General features: G+C 39.3%; 1 protein-coding gene and 1 long non-coding RNA gene across 14 annotated transcripts in view; one reads left to right on the forward strand and one right to left on the reverse strand.

Moving 5' to 3' along the window:
- LOC109456036 (uncharacterized) overlaps positions 1-9,636 on the reverse strand; it is a 114,015-nt gene extending 104,379 nt beyond the window's left edge. For 8 of the 9 annotated variants that reach the window (XR_012489676.1, XR_012489673.1, XR_012489677.1 and 5 more), the window contains exon 1: positions 7,821-7,957. This is a non-coding gene — a long non-coding RNA (uncharacterized LOC109456036). Of the gene's footprint in view, positions 1-7,820; positions 7,958-8,710 lie in introns of those variants that run through there. The other variant, XR_012489674.1, reaches the window with a different exon arrangement.
- Positions 7,761-19,051, forward strand: part of PPP2R3A (protein phosphatase 2 regulatory subunit B''alpha) — a 142,018-nt gene continuing 130,727 nt past the window's right edge. For 2 of the 5 annotated variants that reach the window (XM_074312882.1, XM_074312885.1), the window contains exon 1: positions 8,007-8,143. The gene's annotated coding sequence lies outside the window, so the exon portion shown is untranslated. Of the gene's footprint in view, positions 7,782-8,006; positions 8,144-19,051 lie in introns of those variants that run through there. The other 3 variants (XM_074312880.1, XM_074312884.1, XM_074312883.1) reach the window with 2 other exon arrangements.

The raw sequence follows: 19,051 nt of genomic DNA on the forward strand, positions 1-19,051 counted from the left end.
ATGTTAGTTGTGCTTGTTATTGTATTTACCTAATTTAATTAAATAGGATATTTAATAGTCATGAAATATGAGTGTGGAAAAGAAGATTGTTCCTATGAAAATTAGGATGAATGCTTTGGAAAAACTAGCTAATAGCAACTTACTAAAAAATTTCATAAACCAAAAGTGGATAAGACAATCTTTAACAAAAGATTGCAAGGAAATGTAAAAATCCAAAATCAATCCACATTTACATTGCTTTGCACATGGCTTAAAGTTTTTGTTCCATTTCAACATAATCCAAACTAGAGATCATAGGGGATACAACATGAGAGTGATTTATACAACAAAGATGTCTTGGAACTTCAATTAACAGACTCATACACAAAGAACACATATGTCAAATGAATGTATATTTGTATGTTCTAAACTAAATATTTATGTGTTTCAAACATTTAATTTGAAATGTTAAACTATGCATGAACTATTATTTATGATTCCTCACTTTAACTAAATTTTTCTACTTGCCAAACTTACACAGTCTCCAAATAAGAGTGAAGACAGTGACTCAGACCTAAGACTTAACACTTTTTTGTGTTGAGTTCCAAGAATAAGTTATTTTTTTAATCATCTTGGCAATTTGGGTATATTTTGTTTGACAGTATTTGAAATATTGAATTTAGACTTTTGATTTTAATTTGAAATATTTAAAGTTATTTAATTGGTAGTAGATTGGGGATTTAAATTTGAAATGTGTAAAAGTTGAATTGATTATGTTTATAAACTATGTTTGAATTTTTCAGAGAATCTAAGGTCCTAATTCTATAACTTTTGAGTTATTATGTTTGTAAACAGAGTTTAAGTGCTAGCAATATTGGTTTATTAGATTTGTAAGCTTGCTTGTTGATTATTTGAAGTACTTTAGTGAATCAAATATATTACATTTGTAGTTGTAGTTTGTAGTTTGAAATACCTAAGAATTGAATTGTGTTAATAATAAGTGCTTAGGGAACTTTATCATATTTATAAATTAATTATAAATTATACCAAAATACATTTATAAATAAAATCATAAAATTTAAAGTTAAGCTTAAAAGCCTAAGAAAAACTAGATTTTAAAACTGGATACCTTTAATAAATTTGACATTAATTAAACAAAAGTAGCTGTAAGTGTTTTTGGGTTTTTTCTTTCTGTATACAAAAGCTTGCCTCATTAAAAATTCAAATGATAGAGTGGCCGGATGGCTCAATTGGTTAGAGCGCAAGCTCTTAACAAGGTTGCCGGTTTGATTCCTGCATGGCATGGTGGGATGGTGGGCTGCACCCTCCACTAGATTGAAAACGGCAACTGGACTTGGAGCTGAGCTGCACCCTCTACAACAAGATTGAAGGACAATGACTTGACTTGGAGCTGATGGGTACTGGAAAAACACACTGTTCCCCAATATTCCCCAATAAAATTTTTTTTTTTTAAATTCAAATGATAAAATAATGAAAGAATCAACTTGTCTCACACCTTGGTTCTCACAAAAACCATCTCCTTAAACTTCAAGCAAAGAAAATCAATAACTTTAAATTTAGAGTTATCATATGACCCAGTGATTCCACCGCTAGATATATAACCAAGAGAAACGAAGGCATATGTCCGTACAAAGACTAACACACGAATGTTCATTGTAACCTTATTTGTCATAGCCATAAATTGGAAGTAACCCAAATGGCCATTAGCAGGGGAATATTAGCAGGGGAATAAATAAATGTACCATAGTATAGCCCTACAATAGAATATTATCCTGCAATAAAAAGGAATAAAGTACTGATACATGGATCAGTACAACTTAGATAAACCTTGAAAACATTAATGTACATATGCGAAAGAAGCCAGACGCAAAAGCCCACATGTTATATGATTCCATTTATATGAAATGTTCATAATATTTATCACTGCAGAAGTAGAGCAGTGGTTGCCTATGGCTGGAAGGGAGGATGGGTGGAAAGGAGAGTGGCTTAACAAATATGGAGTTTCTTTTTAGGTTGAAGAAAATGTTTTGAAATTGATTTTGATTATGATTTCACAACTGTGTGAATATACCAAAAGTCATGGAATTTTACATTTTAAATAGGTGAACTATATGGTATGTGAATTATGTCTCAATAAAGCTGAAATAGAAAGGAAGGAAGGAAGGAAGGAAGGAAGGAAGGAAGGAAGGAAGGAAGGAAGGCAAAAAGGAAGAGAGGGAGGGAAGAGAGAAAGAGAGGGAGGAAAGGAGAAAGGGAGAAAGGAAAGGAGAAAACAAAAAGAAAAACAAAGAAAATCAAAGACAAACTTCAAAATTTTCAGCTTTCCCAAAATAATCACATTCCCCCTACAAGGAAACAATATTTCTGGAATCTCTTACATATATATTTAACAAATTAATTTTGTTTTGGATATCCTGCTTCTTCACATTGTGTTCTTATTAATTTAACTCTTGTGTGAGATGCATCTGACTGAGCCTAGGTCATATACCCTCCCCTAGCTGCAAAGGAGGTGGGGAAAGTGAGTTCTGGTTTCCACCTCGGGAGTCAGGACTTCTAAGAGTGGATTCCCTAAAGAAAAGCTTTTCCCTAAAGAAAGCTTTTCAACAGATGCTGAGAAACTATAATAATGTGACAAACTGTTCACTATGCTCAGCCACATGTGGAAAATGAGTTCAAGGGGGGCCAGATAGGAGGCAGAGGGACCAATGAGGTGGCTGGTGCAGGCCCACAAAGAGAGATGGTGAGGACCTGAACTGAGGTCATCTGATGACTGAATAGTACTAGAGGCAGCGAGGAGCAAACAGATTTAAGAAAGAAAATCAGCAGAACCTGAAGATTTGTTCCATGAGAGAGGTGAGGAAGCTGAGGGAATTAAGAATTTCTGGCTTAAGTGACTGAGTGGATAATGGAATCTTGACCTAAGATGAGAAAGGAACATGGGAGGAGGAACAAGTTTGGAAGTTAAAAGGAGGGGGGAATGTACTGAATTCTAGACATGTTATTGGTTTCTAATATAACTCCATGCAGTTAATGAGTACACTTTGTACGAGTTGAATTCTTTTAAATTTATTGAGATTTGTTTTATGACACAAAAGCTGGTCTATTTTGGTAAATATTCCATGTGCACCTGGAAAGAATTCTGTTATTGGATGGAAAGTCCTACAATTGTCAATTAAGTGAAATTGTTTGATAGTGTTATTCACGTCTTCTATGTCTTTGCTGATTTTCTGTCAATTTGTTCTATCAATTACTGGGAGGATGGTACAGCAATCTACAATAATGATTGTGGCTTTGTCTATTTCTCTTTGCTCCCATCTATTTTTGCTTCATGTACAGTATTTTGAAACTCTATTATTGTAACTGCACATGAACTTCATTTCTTTAGCGTACATTTTGCTTTAATCCAAGCTAGCTTTGTTTAGTCTGATAGAACTATGACCCACCTGCATTCTTGCCATCAGACACTCCTACCTGTACATATACTATATGTCCACTGCTTTTAATCATTAAACCCTTAGCACATTAGGTTCTGGTCAGCATCAAACTCACTTAAGAATAAAGCATCAGGTCTATCAACCATGACCAAAATACAATAAACTTCAAACTAGAATAAGGTTTTAGTCAAAGAAAGGTAAGAGCTTGGCCTCAGTTATGTTGTTATTTTAGTAGTTGCTTTAGGATTTATAGTATAAATCTTTAACTTATCAAAAGCTACATTCAAGTGAAATTATACCATTTTATGTACGAGTATAAGAAACTTACAGCTGCATATTTTTATTTCCCCTCCTTGCCTTTTTGCTGCTTTTGTTATACATTTTACTTATTTATGTTATAAACCTCAAAATTAGTGTTGCTAGATCTAACACATAAAAATATAGGACACCCAGTTAAATCTAAATTTCAGGTGAATAATGAATAACTTAATAAAATAAGTATGTTCCAAACAATATTTAGAAATACTTATACTAATAAAGTAACAATTATTTATCTGAAATTCATATTAAACTGGGCATCCTGTATATTATTAATATCTGGCAATCATACTCATAATACATTGTTATTAAGTTTGTTTAAATAGTCAATTATCTTTAAAAGAGATTTTAATAGCATTTTTAAGATTTTACATATTTATACATGCAGTTACTATTTTTGTGCACTTTCTTCCTTTCTATGGATCCATAATCCCAACTGGAGTCATTTTCCTTATGCAAGGAGGACTTCCTTTAGCATTTATTGTTAGTACAGTCCTGTTATGATGAACCCTTTTAGCTTTTGTATGTCTGAAAAAGTCTTTGTATCACCTTCATTTTTGAGAGATGCTTTAGATGAGAATAGAATTCTAGATTGACAACTTTTTTTCAGTACTTTAAAGATGTTACTCCACTATCCTCCTGCTTGCATTTTTTCTAACAAGAGACCTGCTATCATCCTTTTTTTGTTCCTCTATATGTGTGTGTATATATATATATGTCTTTTTTTCTGTCTACTTTTAAGATTTTTCTTTATTACTGATTTTGAACAATTTAATTATGATGGCTTTCATGTGGTTTTCTTTATGTTTATTGTGTTTAGGGTATGTTGGACTTCGTAGGTCTGTGAGTCTGTCAACTTTGGAAAATTTTGGTCATTATTATCCAAATAGTTTTTTGTTCCCATCTCTTTCCTTTGGAGAGTCCATTTACACATATATTTGTCCACTTCAAGTTGTCCCACAGGTCACCCATGCTGTTTTTATTTTTAAAATCTTTTTTTCTTATGTATGTTTTACTTGGACACTGTCTATTGGTGTGAGTTTAAGTTCACTAATCTTTTCTTTGACAATGTCTAACTTGCCATTGATCCTATGAATGTATTTTATTCAAACATTGTAATCTTCATCTCTAGAAGTACAATTTTGTTTGTTTTTTACATAGCCCAGGTCTCTGGTTAACTTTTTGAACATTTGGAATACAGTTACAGTAACTGTTTTGTGTTTGTCTGCTAATTCTAATGTGTGTCAGTTCTGTTTTTCATTGATTTACTTTTTTCTTTACTATGGATTGCACTTTCCTAAATCTGATCAGATCTCTAGTTATATTATCACTTTATAAGGAATACAAACGTTGAACAACATTTTAACACCACAGGAATGCAATTAGCAAAATGCAGAATGTGGGAAACTTCACTGGACAAGCAATTAATTTCTTCAACATATAAAGTGCAAGAAAAGAAAAGATTTAAGAGATTTTAACCAAATGCAGTGTGAGCACCTTGCTTGGGTCCTGACTTGAAGAAATAAACTATGTATTAGAAATAAACTATAGTAAAACACTTATGAGAAAATTGGGAAAATCTGAATACTTACTAGATGTTTAATAATTGTTAATTTTCAAAGTTATTTTAATGATTTTGTGGTTGTTTTAAAAAGTAAACCATATATATATTTTAGAGATACCTAGCAAAATATTTATGGGTGAAATAATACGCTGCTTGTGATTTTCTTCAAAATAATCCAAGGAGGGAAAGAGGTGAGGTACAGATGGAACAAATTGGCCATGAGATGATAATTGTTGAAACTGAGTAATGAGTACATAGTAGTTCATTATGTTATTCTCTCTACTTTTGGAATATTTGATATTTTTCTATAATTAAAAAAAATCAGATGTTCTGAGACTTGCCTTACTCTCTCCCTACACCTAATATAATTAATTGTGCTCAGGACTGTTCCCCTACCATTTAAATAAATTAAAAAGTCATTTATTGCCAAATCTTTCTCCCTAATTCAGCCCTAAACCTTGAGAGCAAAGATTGTGTCTAATTCATTTTATGTTCTTTGTACCTCTACCACCAACCACAAAGCCAGGGTGCTCAATAAATTGTAGCAATTTGGCAGCTTTTTAGCCCCCATTCACCAAATTGCTCATGATAAAGAAGCTGACGCCATCATATTGAATTAAATTTCCAGTTAGGTGTTGTATACTTTATATAAATGTATGCCAAAGGAGCCAAAGGAATCCAAAGGAACTCAGGCAATAAAACTGTCAAGACAAACCAGGTATCCAGCAGGGATTGGAAGGGTCAGCAGTACTGAAACTGTTTTATGGTTCATTGTGTACTTCTCAGTTATGCATTACACTAGGACCTTTGCAAAGTCCTTCTGTCCTGCCCTGCCTTTTTCGTGGGATGGCTCTAAGTCTTGTGAACCCCCAGAGGGAATATATCTGCCAAAGAGGACACCTCATGGTTAATTGGGCCCAAAATCACAACCACAGTCTAGCAGCCATTGCCATCAGAGGCCTTTCACATATACTACATATCACGGAAAAGCCACAGACTGAGCTGCCAAACCTCCTTCCCGCTGGCTGATCAGACCCTTATAAAGGAGTTGCTGGAATCATCTCTCCACCTGAGATGGAGCTGAGACCTGCCCTGTCCAATCCAACCTGCACAACTATATCCTCATTTGCATCTTTACTGACCAATCAGAGCAGCTCCATAATGACAAATCAGGATGTGTGATTCCACGAATCAGGATAGTGCTATTTGGATTAATCAAACTGCAAATTTGGATTCTTTGTTCCTATAAAAATGGACCAATCAGGGATCAAGACTGGTGCTTTGTCTATAAAAGGAGGCCTCCCCTTTGTCTCTTGGTGTTTCCATCAGAGGCTGCTTTCCTGGGTTTGCAAGCTGTTTACCAGAATAAAGCTTCCCCTTTTATCACACCCAAGATTGGGGACTCCTGTTTGCATTAGATTGGTAGCAGCGAATTTTGTTGACAGTCTCAAGATACCATAATGTATGTGAAAGGGCTTTTTTAAAAATGGAAAAGCAGTATAAAGTTTAAAGTATAATGACTTTCCAAAGCATCAACACATCTCACAGAACTCATCATTTTAGCTATTAGAAAAATTGACCTGGGATGAAATTATTCAGGCAACACCTGTTTTGGGTGAATATAAAAATATAAATACAAATATAATATAAATATAAATATTCACCCCAATATTTTTTTTTCTTTCCTTGCACTATAAATACACACATGGTACCTATTATACGCCTGGTGGTCTGCTAGGTGCTAGTGACATAGAATGAGGACAGACAGCCCAGGTACCCAGAACCAATCCTCACAAACCACCTAATTCTTGGCTATTTTTAAATCTTTATATACCTCCCATCCCCCACCCTCAGGTTCTCCTTACTCATGCCGTTCAATCTCACGATTGATTAACTTACTAAATTATTTATATGCCTATATATTATTTATCTTTTTAATTAAGAATTTTACAGATACACTAAACTGGAGTTTCCTAATTCCATTTTACAAATGTGTAACAAACATCTTCTTGGAGAGTGCATGATTATGGACAAGTGGCCTTTGAGTTCTTGTGGCAGTTAGGAGAAGGGCAATTTTAGGAGCCCTTTCCAGGCTGTGTCCTCCCAGCTATTGATGAGGTTTTGTTTTACACGGCATTAAATTGGGGGTTGTTATAAGGGTGCATGTCTCGGAATAATTTTTAAGTTCTGCATTGTTTTTATGTGGCGTTCTGTATTTGTCTTATATTTAACAACATAACAGTTAAACATAAATATCTCTTTCAATTTGTTCACTAATTCATGAAGAAAATTGGCGCAGGTGCAGGCCACTAGGAGGGTTGGAGTGACCCGGGCTGTCCAGGCGAGGGCTGCGCGTTGGCTGAAGGAGGGCAAAACGATCAATGGCGCTTCAATAACAACAACAACAATGATAATAACAATCACAGTAATAACAAATCTGAGAGACTCGCATCCGCCAAATAGTAGTAAGTACTACAAATCGCGTCTCCTAGGAGCCGCCATACCTGGGACTGCGGCCCCTGCGGCTCTCGCGGCGTCCCTGGCGGCCCCCTTTTTAGCGAGGGGCGGTGGGGTGGGCGGACCTGTGCGGGTGGGGGCCCGCGGGGAGGGGCGGGGCCTGGCGGGCGGGGCGGGGCGCCGACCCGGCGGCCGAGGGTGGGGACGAGGGGGAGGAGGGGACGGGCAGGCGGCTGGGCGGGGCGCGCTCGGGGTTCAGCTCCTCACGCGCCGCGCTCGCAGCCCAGTATCCCGCGGCGCCGTGAACCGTGGCGGCGAGCGCAGTCCGTGAGCGGAGGCAGCAGCCGCAGGAGGAGCCGCAGGCGCTCAGGTAGGCGCGGGGACGCCCGCCGCGCGGCCTGAAGCCCCAGCGCCCTGGGCCCGGCCCGAGTGTTGTGCGAGCCTGGGGGCGGTACGCGGAGGCCCGGGCGGGCGGGGCCGGAGCCTGGGGGCGGGGACCGGCCTGGCCGGAGGGGTCGGCGCGGTCGCGCTGCGCTGGTGGAGCTGGCGGAGCCGTGGAAGTCGGGGTTCCAGGCGGTGCGGGCGCCTCTGCACTCCCAGCTCGGGCCCGGGCCGTGGCAGCCCGGGGGGTGTGGAAACCGCCTGCCCCGGGGGCGCTCACAGAGGAGGGAAGGCGGGGGACGGCCTGCTCCCTCCCACTTTCGGGGCTCCTAGGCCAGTTCGCCCGCGCAGCCCTCGGGAACTTGTTAACCGGAAAGCTTGGCAGAGAAACAAATGCCAACGTTTTGGAAGAACTGAGAGTCACGTCGTTAGGCGCTGAGGCTTTATTTTCCTTCCCCGCCCCCTGCCCAACCTCAGCCCGACTTGGCCAAAGAAGGATGTGTCACCAGTTTGGGGCCTTGGGCGGGATCCCCGGCCCGGCTGGGAGGGGGAGTACCTGAAACAAAGGTAAACGGAGGCCGGGCGGACCCCAGTCCTGCCCTGCGACCGTCTCCGGGCCGACCGGGTGGGTCTCGCTCCCGCGCCGCCCCCGGCCGCCGCCTCGGAGGGGCTTTCTCCTGGGGGATCTCTCGATGGAAACCAGCTGGCTGGGCTTGGAGTTGATGTTGCATCTGAACTCTGTTGTGCTCACATTATTCCCAATCCTTCGATTCTGGTAAAGCTTAAGGAAATTTTATCCAGTTTTAGTGGTCAGCAAATGTAAGGGAGGATACATTGCTATTTGTAAATTACAAGGTATTTTCTTATTAGGAAATGATCTGAAAGCACGAAATAAAAATTCTTAACACGTAAGCAGAAACGTGATTTGTAGTGCCGTCCAAAATCTAAGGAAGTGTTCCTCCTCAAAATCATTCATGTACAAAACATCCCCCAAACCTTTGGTGCCAGGCGTTTTTCTTTGTTCTTTATTAGTCTCAGGCCTCAGTTTCTTGTAAACAGAGCACCCAGTGCTGAGACCCTAAGAATTGCCATACTAGGTCAGAGCCTGTGCATCCAGCTCAGCAAGCAGCAGACGTGAAGTAAAACACGGTTTTCTTTCTTGGTGATGCCATTAAAATTATCTCAATTTCATTCCTTTCAGTAGTATCCATGACTTAGTGAAAGCCTTTTAAAAAACCGATAGACCACTCCTAATTTATGCATACAATTTATTCATATTTATTGCATCCAAATGGTTCTCCTATCCTCTCTGGCAGAAGAACTAACTTATGAGATACTTGTGGGGAAAACTTATATCTTTTATAAATCTGGGAGCTCAGAAATTGGGGACAAGGGGAAATAAAGTTAAGTTTTTTTAAAACAGAAACATTTGGAGAAGTCTTGACCAGGACCAGCCTGGCTGTTGAGTTAAAAAAAAAAAAAGCTTTATCCACTAACAACCTGAACATTAAGCAGTTAAAGATTTATTTGTATTCATTAGTATTTGCATATTTTAAAATGCAGCTTAACATTCTGGAGTGTGAAGGGGCTGACTTTATCCTAGTCTGAATTAATTTGGCCTTAATGTTTCGCTGAAACCAGCTGCCCTAAGAGAATGAAAGTTTTGTTTCAGTAAGAAGGGAATAGGAGATGAGTAATTTTGGAGTATGAGGTACTGTTTAAACCATAACTCTGCTTTTAAACTCTTCGGAGGCTTCCCATTACCTCTGGCAAACAGTTTCCATGGACCTGGCCCCTGCCACCCTTCTTCGTGCAGCGAAAACTATATATACTTCCTCTCTGAAACTTTTCTTGACATCCCAGAATAAGAAACCCCACCACCTGGAGTAGAATTGATCACCCTTATGGGCATTACCATCCTCTAAATTAGGGGATTTTGTCCCTGGAGCTCTTGACATTCGGACCAGATAATTCTTCACTGTAGGGGGCTGTCCTGTGCATTAGAGGATGTTTAGCAGCATTCCTGGCCTCTACTTAATAGATGCTAGTATTACTCCCATTCCCAGTTGTGACAAACATTCACACAACCCACACAGTTGTGACAATCAGAAATACCTCCAGACATTGCCAGGAGTCCCCTGGGAGGGCCCAGATCACCCCTACGTGAGAACCACTGTTCTAAACAGATTGCTGCCTTCACACCGGTGACACTGCGTTGTCCTCATTTACTTATGTGTTGATTTTATCTACTAAGCTAGGCTTGAGAGCAGGAGCTGTCATTCATTTATTTGACAAATATCTGAGGGAGGGCCGACTTTGCCAGCTAGACACCATTTAGGTCTGGGAATCCAGTGGTAAAAGCAATTGATGTGGTTTCTGCACTCCTAGACTTTATAAAGAGTAACAGATGCATACATGTACAATGATAGAATTACCTCATACAACTGTGATAAACTCTAGAAGTACCGGATCCTCTGAGTACGTAAAACGGGTCCTCACCTAGTTTGGAAACTAGGAAAGTTTCCTTGGAAATGGGCTTGAAGGTGAGGTGGACTCTGAAGGATAAATAGCAGTTACAAGGTGAAGCTTATGGGGACAATATTCTGGCAGAAGGAACAGGACTTTTTCTGGGAACTCAGACACGAGAATGACAGGAACATGGAGAATGATAGGGGCAAGAAGATATAAAATGAATCTGGGAAAGTAAGTGAAGGCTATCTCTAGCAGCAGTTCTCAGTCCAGACTGCTCATCAAAATCACAAGAGGAACTTAAAACTAGTGCAGGGCCATCCTCTAAGCCCGTTAAATAGGAATGTCTGCAGTGGTCCTACTCCCTCCCCAACTGCTATTTTCCCCACAACTTCCAATGGGATAACCACTGTTACTAGTTTCCAATAATTTACTATAACAAACAGCTGGGACCAAGGAGGTAGCGGAGGAGATGGAGAGAAGTAGATGGATACAGGAGCTATATTAGGAGGCATACATCTAGACATTTTCTCTGGACATTCAAGCAAATGCATATTCTTTCCATCTGTCGTTTACACAAATGGTAGCATTGTACACACTGTTGTGTTCCTTGTTTTGTTCTCTTATTCTCAGAATAAAGTCTTGGAAATCTTTCCATTTCCATGTATAGCTGCCTTACTATTTTGAATTACTGTATAGTATTCCATTGTATAGCTATACCACAGACTATTTAACCACCCTATTAGTGGACATTTAAATTGTTTCCAATAATTTACTATAACTGACAGTACTAATGTCAGTTCATGTGTGTGAATATATTTGCAAGATAGATTCCTAGAAGTGGAATTGTTGGGTCAAATATGTACACACATATTTGTAAAGATTTGTGTTTATAAAAGATCACTCTGGTTATATTGGAGAAAATTGTTTGGAATGAAACAAGTGAATGTGGGAGGCAGCTGGCCCTAATTAAGTTTACTGTGTTCTGTAGAATGAATTGTGTTCCCCCCATTGATATTTTGAAGCCTTGTCCCCCAAAATGATTATATTTGGAGATAGAGTCTTTAGGAGGTAATTAAGATTAAAAGAGGTCATAGGCGTGGGACCCTAATCTGATAAAATTGGTGACGTTGTAAGAAGAGTAGGGAAGACCATGTGAGCACATAGTGAGAAGGTGACTATCTGTGAGCCAAGAACAAAATTCTTACCAGAAACCGACCCTGCTGGACCTTGATCTGGGACTTATGTAAATTTCTGGAAATTCTATAAATTTCTGTTTTTTTAAGCCAGCTAGTCTGTAGTATTTTATGGTGGCCTGAGCCAACGAATACACTGTGGAAAGGTAGGAGAGAAAAGATGGTAGCTGGGACTGAGGAAGGAGGTAGCAGGAAGTGGAGAGAAGTAGATGGATACAGGAGATATATTGAGGAGGCATAATCGATAGGATTTGGTGATTGATACGGCACAAGCGGTGAGAGGGAGAAATAAGTGTGTAGGGTGACTCCCAGGGTTCTGGCTTGCCCATCCTGGTGAATGGTGGAGTTGTTACCTAAGATAGAGAACACTGGAAGGATAAATAGTTTTGAGGTGGGTTTAAATCACATTTCACTTTGAGACTGGTGAGACTTGTAAGTGGAGATGTCATATAAGCATCTCATAATTCAAATCCATAGGTCAGAGGAGTGGGCTGAACTGGGGAAACAAGTTTTTAGGTGTGAATTGAAAGGTGTGGATGGAATTACCTACGACAGAGGTTGCAAACCTGCAGTCCACAGCTGAACCTGCCTTACAGATGTGTTTTGTGTTTCCAATACAGTGGTTTTTGTTATTTAATTTTGAGTTAATTGCCAATAATTTAAAATGTGAAGATTTCCCATGAAAATCCAGATTTGGGGTTTTTCTTAAAAAAATTTGAAGATGTAGCGCTACTGAGCTGGCTTTCCCGTGTGGCAACAATTGATTGGAGCTAAGTCACAACTGATCCCAGCTGCTTTCTAGTTCACCAAAGAACCCACCACTCCCTAAAATTGATGCTTGGGCTACTTTGCTCATTTACTTCTCTGATCCTTTTGGCGTTGAGTGTGTGATCCCTGCTCTAGGAGGAGAGTATAGAACACTGACTCTCATCTTGGCTGCACATTGGAAACATAGAATGATTAAAAAATACTGATGCCAAGGCCCATCCCAGAAATTCTGTGTCTGTTTACTTGGTCTGAATTGTAACCTGGGATTTTTTTTTTAGAGCTCCTCAGGTGATTCCACTGAGCAGTGGAAGGTTGAGAACCATCGATAGAGATTGAGAAGGGAAGAAGGCTCAGGCCCAATCAACGCTGGGTACAGGAGGGAAGCCCCAAGGAAAGGGATGAGAAGTGGCCAGAGAGGTACAGTGGAATGGCATCTTACTTGCAGTTAAAGTGCAGACTTAACCCAATACACTTGAAGGGGTTTTTAATTAGATGAGAGAGCGAAGCTTTATTTTGCATCTAAACTCATTGTTTTGCATGTGTACATTTATGCTGTTAATGACTGCGCAGCGCTATGTACACAAAAATAGGTATGCTTTACTTAATGAGCCATTTCAAGGATTTTTAAGAGTAATGTCAACTATACTTGATTTTTGTCTTACTTTAAAATCTAATTCCAGTTTAAGATGTGTCATAAAAGGCAAGAAAAGGGTATTTGAAAAAGAGAGGCATCATCAAGTAAAGATGTAGACAGAAAATGATCTGTTGAATTGAGCCAGATGAAGTCTTTGACCTCATCGAGAACCGTTTGAGACTGGAAGAGGCAGAAACCAGATTGAGATGGGTAAAAAGTAAGGAAATGCTGAATGTTGGAAAAATCTTTTGAGAAGTTTACCCGAAAAGCGGAGTGGTGAGGGTGAGACAGGTACCGTTGTATGTCTCCATGATAGGTGTTCAAACTGTGTTGGTTACCCAAACGCTTCTCCTAATTTTTCTGGAAGGTAGCTCATTGGTGCTTGATTACCCCTCTCTCATTTCAGCGGGGTCTTGCTTGTGTTTGTTTTGGAGACTTTGTGCTTTTAACTAAGGAGATTTTTTGCCAGGACCCTTGAGACTCAGATGTTGGAAATTAGCTCCGTATTCTCTTTCTTATCTGGGAAGCCATCGAGCTCCTAAAGGCCAGCAGTGATTTGGGCTCCAGTGACCCTGACCTCATCCTCTATTGAACTGATGAACAAAGACCAGATTGTTGGCATATTGAAAATGGAATACTTGGCTATGTCAGGGAATATGTATCTAGCTGTCAGATTTCCAGGAGTAGTTTTCGCAGCTGTATTTTTCCAAATAACTTGGTATTATAGCTTGGTTTTCCAGTTGCATGCATGTAAAATTTCTCATACTTTGAAATGACCTTTACATGGACAGTGATTAAAGGGTATGGACACAAGTTGGAGTAGGACCTTGTTGAGCTCAGAGAGAAGGAGAGAGTGGTCAACACACTTCGGTTTGCAAAAGGTTGTATGAATGCTCTTACCTTGAAGACCTTGAATTAGACTGTCTAGAGTGGGTTTTCATACAGTGGTCACTACCAGTCTGTCTGGTATCCATCTCTGCCTCCTTGGCAGCCTTAACTTGGCACAGGAGGGCTAAAAGGTCAGTTTTGCACTTCATGTTTCTAAGAGTTGTGATCTACCAGAAGAGCAAAAGCCATAGGTGTTGGAAAATGCCAAGGATTATTAGTAAAGGATGGTGTTTATTATGTTATGGAGGCATAAGCCCCATTGCTATACTCTTTTTGCAAACAGGTGCATTTGTTTATTCACTCCTCAGTTGATAGCCATTTGGGTTGTTTACATCTTTTGGCAATTGTAAATAGTCCTTCTCAGAGCATTTGTGTACAATTTTTTACTTGAATACCTGTGTCATTTCTTTTGTGTATATACCTAGGAATGGAATTAATTGCTGGGTCATATGGTAATTCCATGTTTAGCTTTTTGAGGAACCACCGAACTTTTCCACAGCAGTTACACCATTTTACATGCCTACTAGCAATATTCAGGAGTTCCAGTTTCTCCATAGGCTTGTCAGCACTGGTTATTTTCTGGGGTTGTGAAGTAATATCTCATTGTAATTTTGATTTGCATTTCCCTAATGACTAATTATGTTAAGCATCTTTTTTTTAATGTGCTTATTGGCCGTTTGTATGTCTTCTTTGGAGAAATGTCTATTCAAGTCCTTTACCCATATTTTAATTGGGCTGTTGTCTTTTTGTTGAGTAGATGTAAGTTCTTTATGTATTCTGGATACTAGACCCTTGTTAGATACATGATTTGCAAATATTTTCTCCCATACTGTTGGTTGCTTTTTCACTTTCTTGGTAGTGTCCTTTGCACAAAAGCTGTTAATTCTGATAAAGTCTAATTTATGTTTTTTTGTTTTTGTTTTTGTTGTTGTTCTTATATTTTTGGTGTCACATCTAGGAATCCATTGCCAGATCCAAGGTCAAATCAGTTTACTGCTGTTTTCTTCTAAGAGTTTACAGTGTTAGTTCTTACATTTAGGTTTTTAATGCATATTGGCTTAACTTTTGTGTGTGAGGTAAGCATCCAACTCCATTCTTTTGCATGTGACTATCCAGTTGTCCCAGCACCATTTGTTAAAAGACATGCGTTTTTTTATTCAAGTCTCAGACTCTGAGTTTTCTCTTTTGTGAAATCAAAGTGATAAAAATACTTGTTTCACAAAGTTGTTGTGAGATTACAAAGAGAGGGTGTATGTGTAATCACTCTGAAAAATATAAATAACTGAACAAACATTTGTGATAATTACCGGTTTGCCACAGCCAGCTGTCAGTTGTACAAGGCCTCTGGAAGTCAGTGTCCTTCAGGAACCACCCAAAGTCTCCTACTTTGCTTCAGAAGAGGCATGACGTAGCTGGAGGACTGGCATCCTATTGCAGCCCTGGGTACAAAGTCACAGGGCCCCAGATGCAAGAGGTAGTGGGAGAGATTGGACCTATCCAGGATTGAAAGTATATTTTCTTGTAGAGCCTGTGTTTGTCAAATTCTGTTGCTATTCCTCTCAAATTTGGGGATATCTGTTCTAGGCATATAAGGCATAGTTTTCCAAATTAAGGAGTTTTTAGGCCTAGTAGGAAAATAAAGGCAGTTCTTTTTATTGGACCAGGAATCCTCCCATTTCACTGTATCAGCTCTTAAGCCTCTAGAACTAAGACTGTTTCCTGATTCAGTGGCTAGCGAGCGACCTCACTTAGTTCAATCCGCTAATATTTACTGAGTTACCACTGTGTGGCAGGCCCTAGACTGGATACTAGAGATACAGTGCCTTGTGGTACAAGACTAAACTCTCTCTTGAGCCTGCGTCCATCCCCCTCTACATCTGCTCCTCTCTGCATCGTCTGTAACTCCTTGAGTCCAGTGCTTTCCACCGGTCCCTTTTGAGTCCACTCCTCGGGCCTTTACTCCCCAACATTGCTAAAGCCATTGAATCCGTTCTCAGCCTTTGTTTTACTTGACCTGTCAGCAGCATTTACACAGTTGATTATTCCTCTTGGAAATGCTTTCCTCACTTAGCTTCCAGAACACTGCATTCTCTGCATTTCCTCCTACCTTACTGGAAGTTGTCTCTTAGTCTTTTTGCTAGTTCCTCATCATCTTCCTGACCTCCACAGTTGGGGTGCTGTTTAATCCTCAGATCTCTGTTTTTCCTTATCAACCCTATTTCCTCCCGATTTCACCCAGTCTCGTGACTTTAAATGCCATCTAGACAGTAACCCCTACATACCAATAATTACCAATTTTTTTCTTCAAGTTAAAACCTCTCCTCTGGAGCTCATACTCTGATATCAAAGTGCCTACTTGACAGCTCCCTTGGATATCTAACAGACCTCTCAAAACTGAACTCCTGATTTTCCCCTCCAAAACCCACTCTCCTTGCAGCCTGTTTCATCTCAGTGAATAGCAGCTCCATTCTTCCACTAGTCCAGGCCAAAAACCTTGGAGTTATTCTTGACTCTCTTCTTTCTCTTTCATCCCACATTCAGTCAGTGAGCAAACCCTGCTGGCTCTACCTTCAGATGTAGTATCTAGAATTGGTCACATCCTACTATTTCTACTCACTTATGTGTGGAATCTAAAAAAAAGAACTCATAGACACAGAGAACAGATGGTGGTTGCTAGAGGCGGGAGGTGGGAGGTGTGCAAAATGGGTAAAGATGGTCAAAAGGTACAAACTTTATAAATGGTGTACAAACCACCCTTATATCTCATTTGGATTATTGCATAGCCTCTCCCTGCTCTTGCTCTTGCTCTCCTAGATCCTGTTACCAACACAGCGGCTAGATGGACCCTGTTAAAATTAAATTCTCAGCTCAGAGGCTTTGTATTTACTTACAAGGTGCTCCATAATCTAAACCCCCCTTTCACCTCTCTGACCTCATCTCCTCCTACTCTCTCCTGTGCTTACTTGGTCCCAGTCACAAATGGTACTTTATTCTTCATCCAACAAACCAGTTATGTTCCTGCCTCAGGACATTGGCTTTCTGGTAATATCTACAAAGCTACCTCCCTCACCTGCCTCAGGTCTTTGCTAAAGTTCGCTTCCCAGCCTTCTCTACCTCCCTTCCCTTTCAAACTCTGCTTCCCAGAGCTCTCAGGACTCAGGCTGTTCCTCCTCCCACCCCACCCCCACCCCCACTGAGCCATCCTAGACCATGAGGCCCACCGGTGGTGCAGTGAGCCAGACAGCCCGGATCTCTGTGCATTCTGTGGAGCCCTGTACCAGCCCTCCGCTTCTTTTGCATAAGAGAGAAATTTAACGTTTGTTTTCATTTTTTCTATCATATATAGCATAAAAATACTTGTCTCATTTATTTATAGGAGTTCTTTGTGGTCTAGATAATCATTATTATAAAAGTGGCATATTTTCCTTCCATCTGTTGGAGTCCCCTTTGTTTGTAATAGTTTTTAATTTTGATGTCAAATTTACCTATATTTGTCCTTATTGCTTTTGATTTTACTGACATTTTTTTTTTAAACTAACTTTTAAATGGATGTCTTTCCTGCCCTGAAGATACCATGTTTCCCCAAAAATAAGACCCAGCCAGACAATCAGCTCTTTTGGAGCAAAAATTAATATAAGACCTGATATTGTATTGTATTATATTATATTATATTATAGTAAAATAAGACCGGGTCTTATATTAATTTTTGCTCCAAAAAACTCATTAGAGCTGATTGTCCAGCTAGGTCTTATTTTTGGGGAAACACGGTATAAACATAGAATCTTACATTCTCTTATATTTTTACACAAAATTTAGGTCTACAGACCTAAATTCCATCTGGAATTTACTTTTGTGAGTATTGTAAGGGAGGAATTTTATTCAGTTAGCTATCCATTTGGAATAATAATTTTTATAATTGGCAGGTCAAATTGTCAGCTAATAAATTCGCACATGCATAGGTTGGTTTTAGGACTGTAGTTCCATTGGACTTTGTTTCAGTGCCATTAATACACTTACTTATAGCTTTATAATATATTGTGATTCTTGGCAAGGTCTTCTTTCTTTGCTTTTTTGTTTTTTAAATATTAAATGGCTACAGTGCAATATTTGTAAAACATATGTAAGGTGTAATACATAGCAGTACAATGAACGTTTGTTCCCCATTGCTCAGTTTAAGGGGAACATAATGCTATTACTTTGTCTTTGCCCCTTCTCCTCACCCTAAAGTTGTCTTCATTCTTCTTGCACATTTTCTTTTCCATGTGGAATTTTAGAATTAGCTTATAAACTGATCTTAGAATCAATTCCTATCATTGAACGCAGTTATAGTTTGTGTATCAATAGCTACATTGTGAAAATTAATAAACTAATCATTCAAATGTTTTTCCCATTTAAAAAGAAGAATTTGAGTGATGCGATGTGAACAGTGGTTAGGAGATACTGGTTAAATGTGGTCATCTGCACTCGTCAGTTTAGCATCTGCTTTGGTGGCTTTTGACCATTACACTGTTCTTTCTTATTTTTTTATTAAGATATAATTGACATTTTAGTTTCATGTGTACAACATATTGTTTGTCCTGTCCTCATTATAATCAAAGATTAGAATGTCCAAAAGATTCTGGCCAGCTGAAAGATCATGGTAAGTATCTATTACATATGACGAAGGTGTTTTGGCTACAGATGAAATGGAGAGAGGGTAGGAGGTGAAAGAAAAACAGATGGAGAGAGACTATCAATGAAGATGTGTGTTTTTGTGTCATAGAAATTGATTGGTTTTAAGGAATAAATATCCATTTAAAGACATACAAGTAGAAAGGTATTTTTATAATAAAAATATACAGAGAGCACATCAGCTCACTCCAGTTTTATGAAGTGCAGCCAGCCGTAATGGAAACTGAACACGCTTCTCTCTGTGTGTGTATTATGTCTGCCTGTTAACACC

The sequence above is a fragment of the Rhinolophus sinicus genome, linkage group LG10 (genome assembly GCF_036562045.2).
Source record: "Rhinolophus sinicus isolate RSC01 linkage group LG10, ASM3656204v1, whole genome shotgun sequence".
Classification (NCBI taxonomy): domain Eukaryota; kingdom Metazoa; phylum Chordata; class Mammalia; order Chiroptera; family Rhinolophidae; genus Rhinolophus; species Rhinolophus sinicus.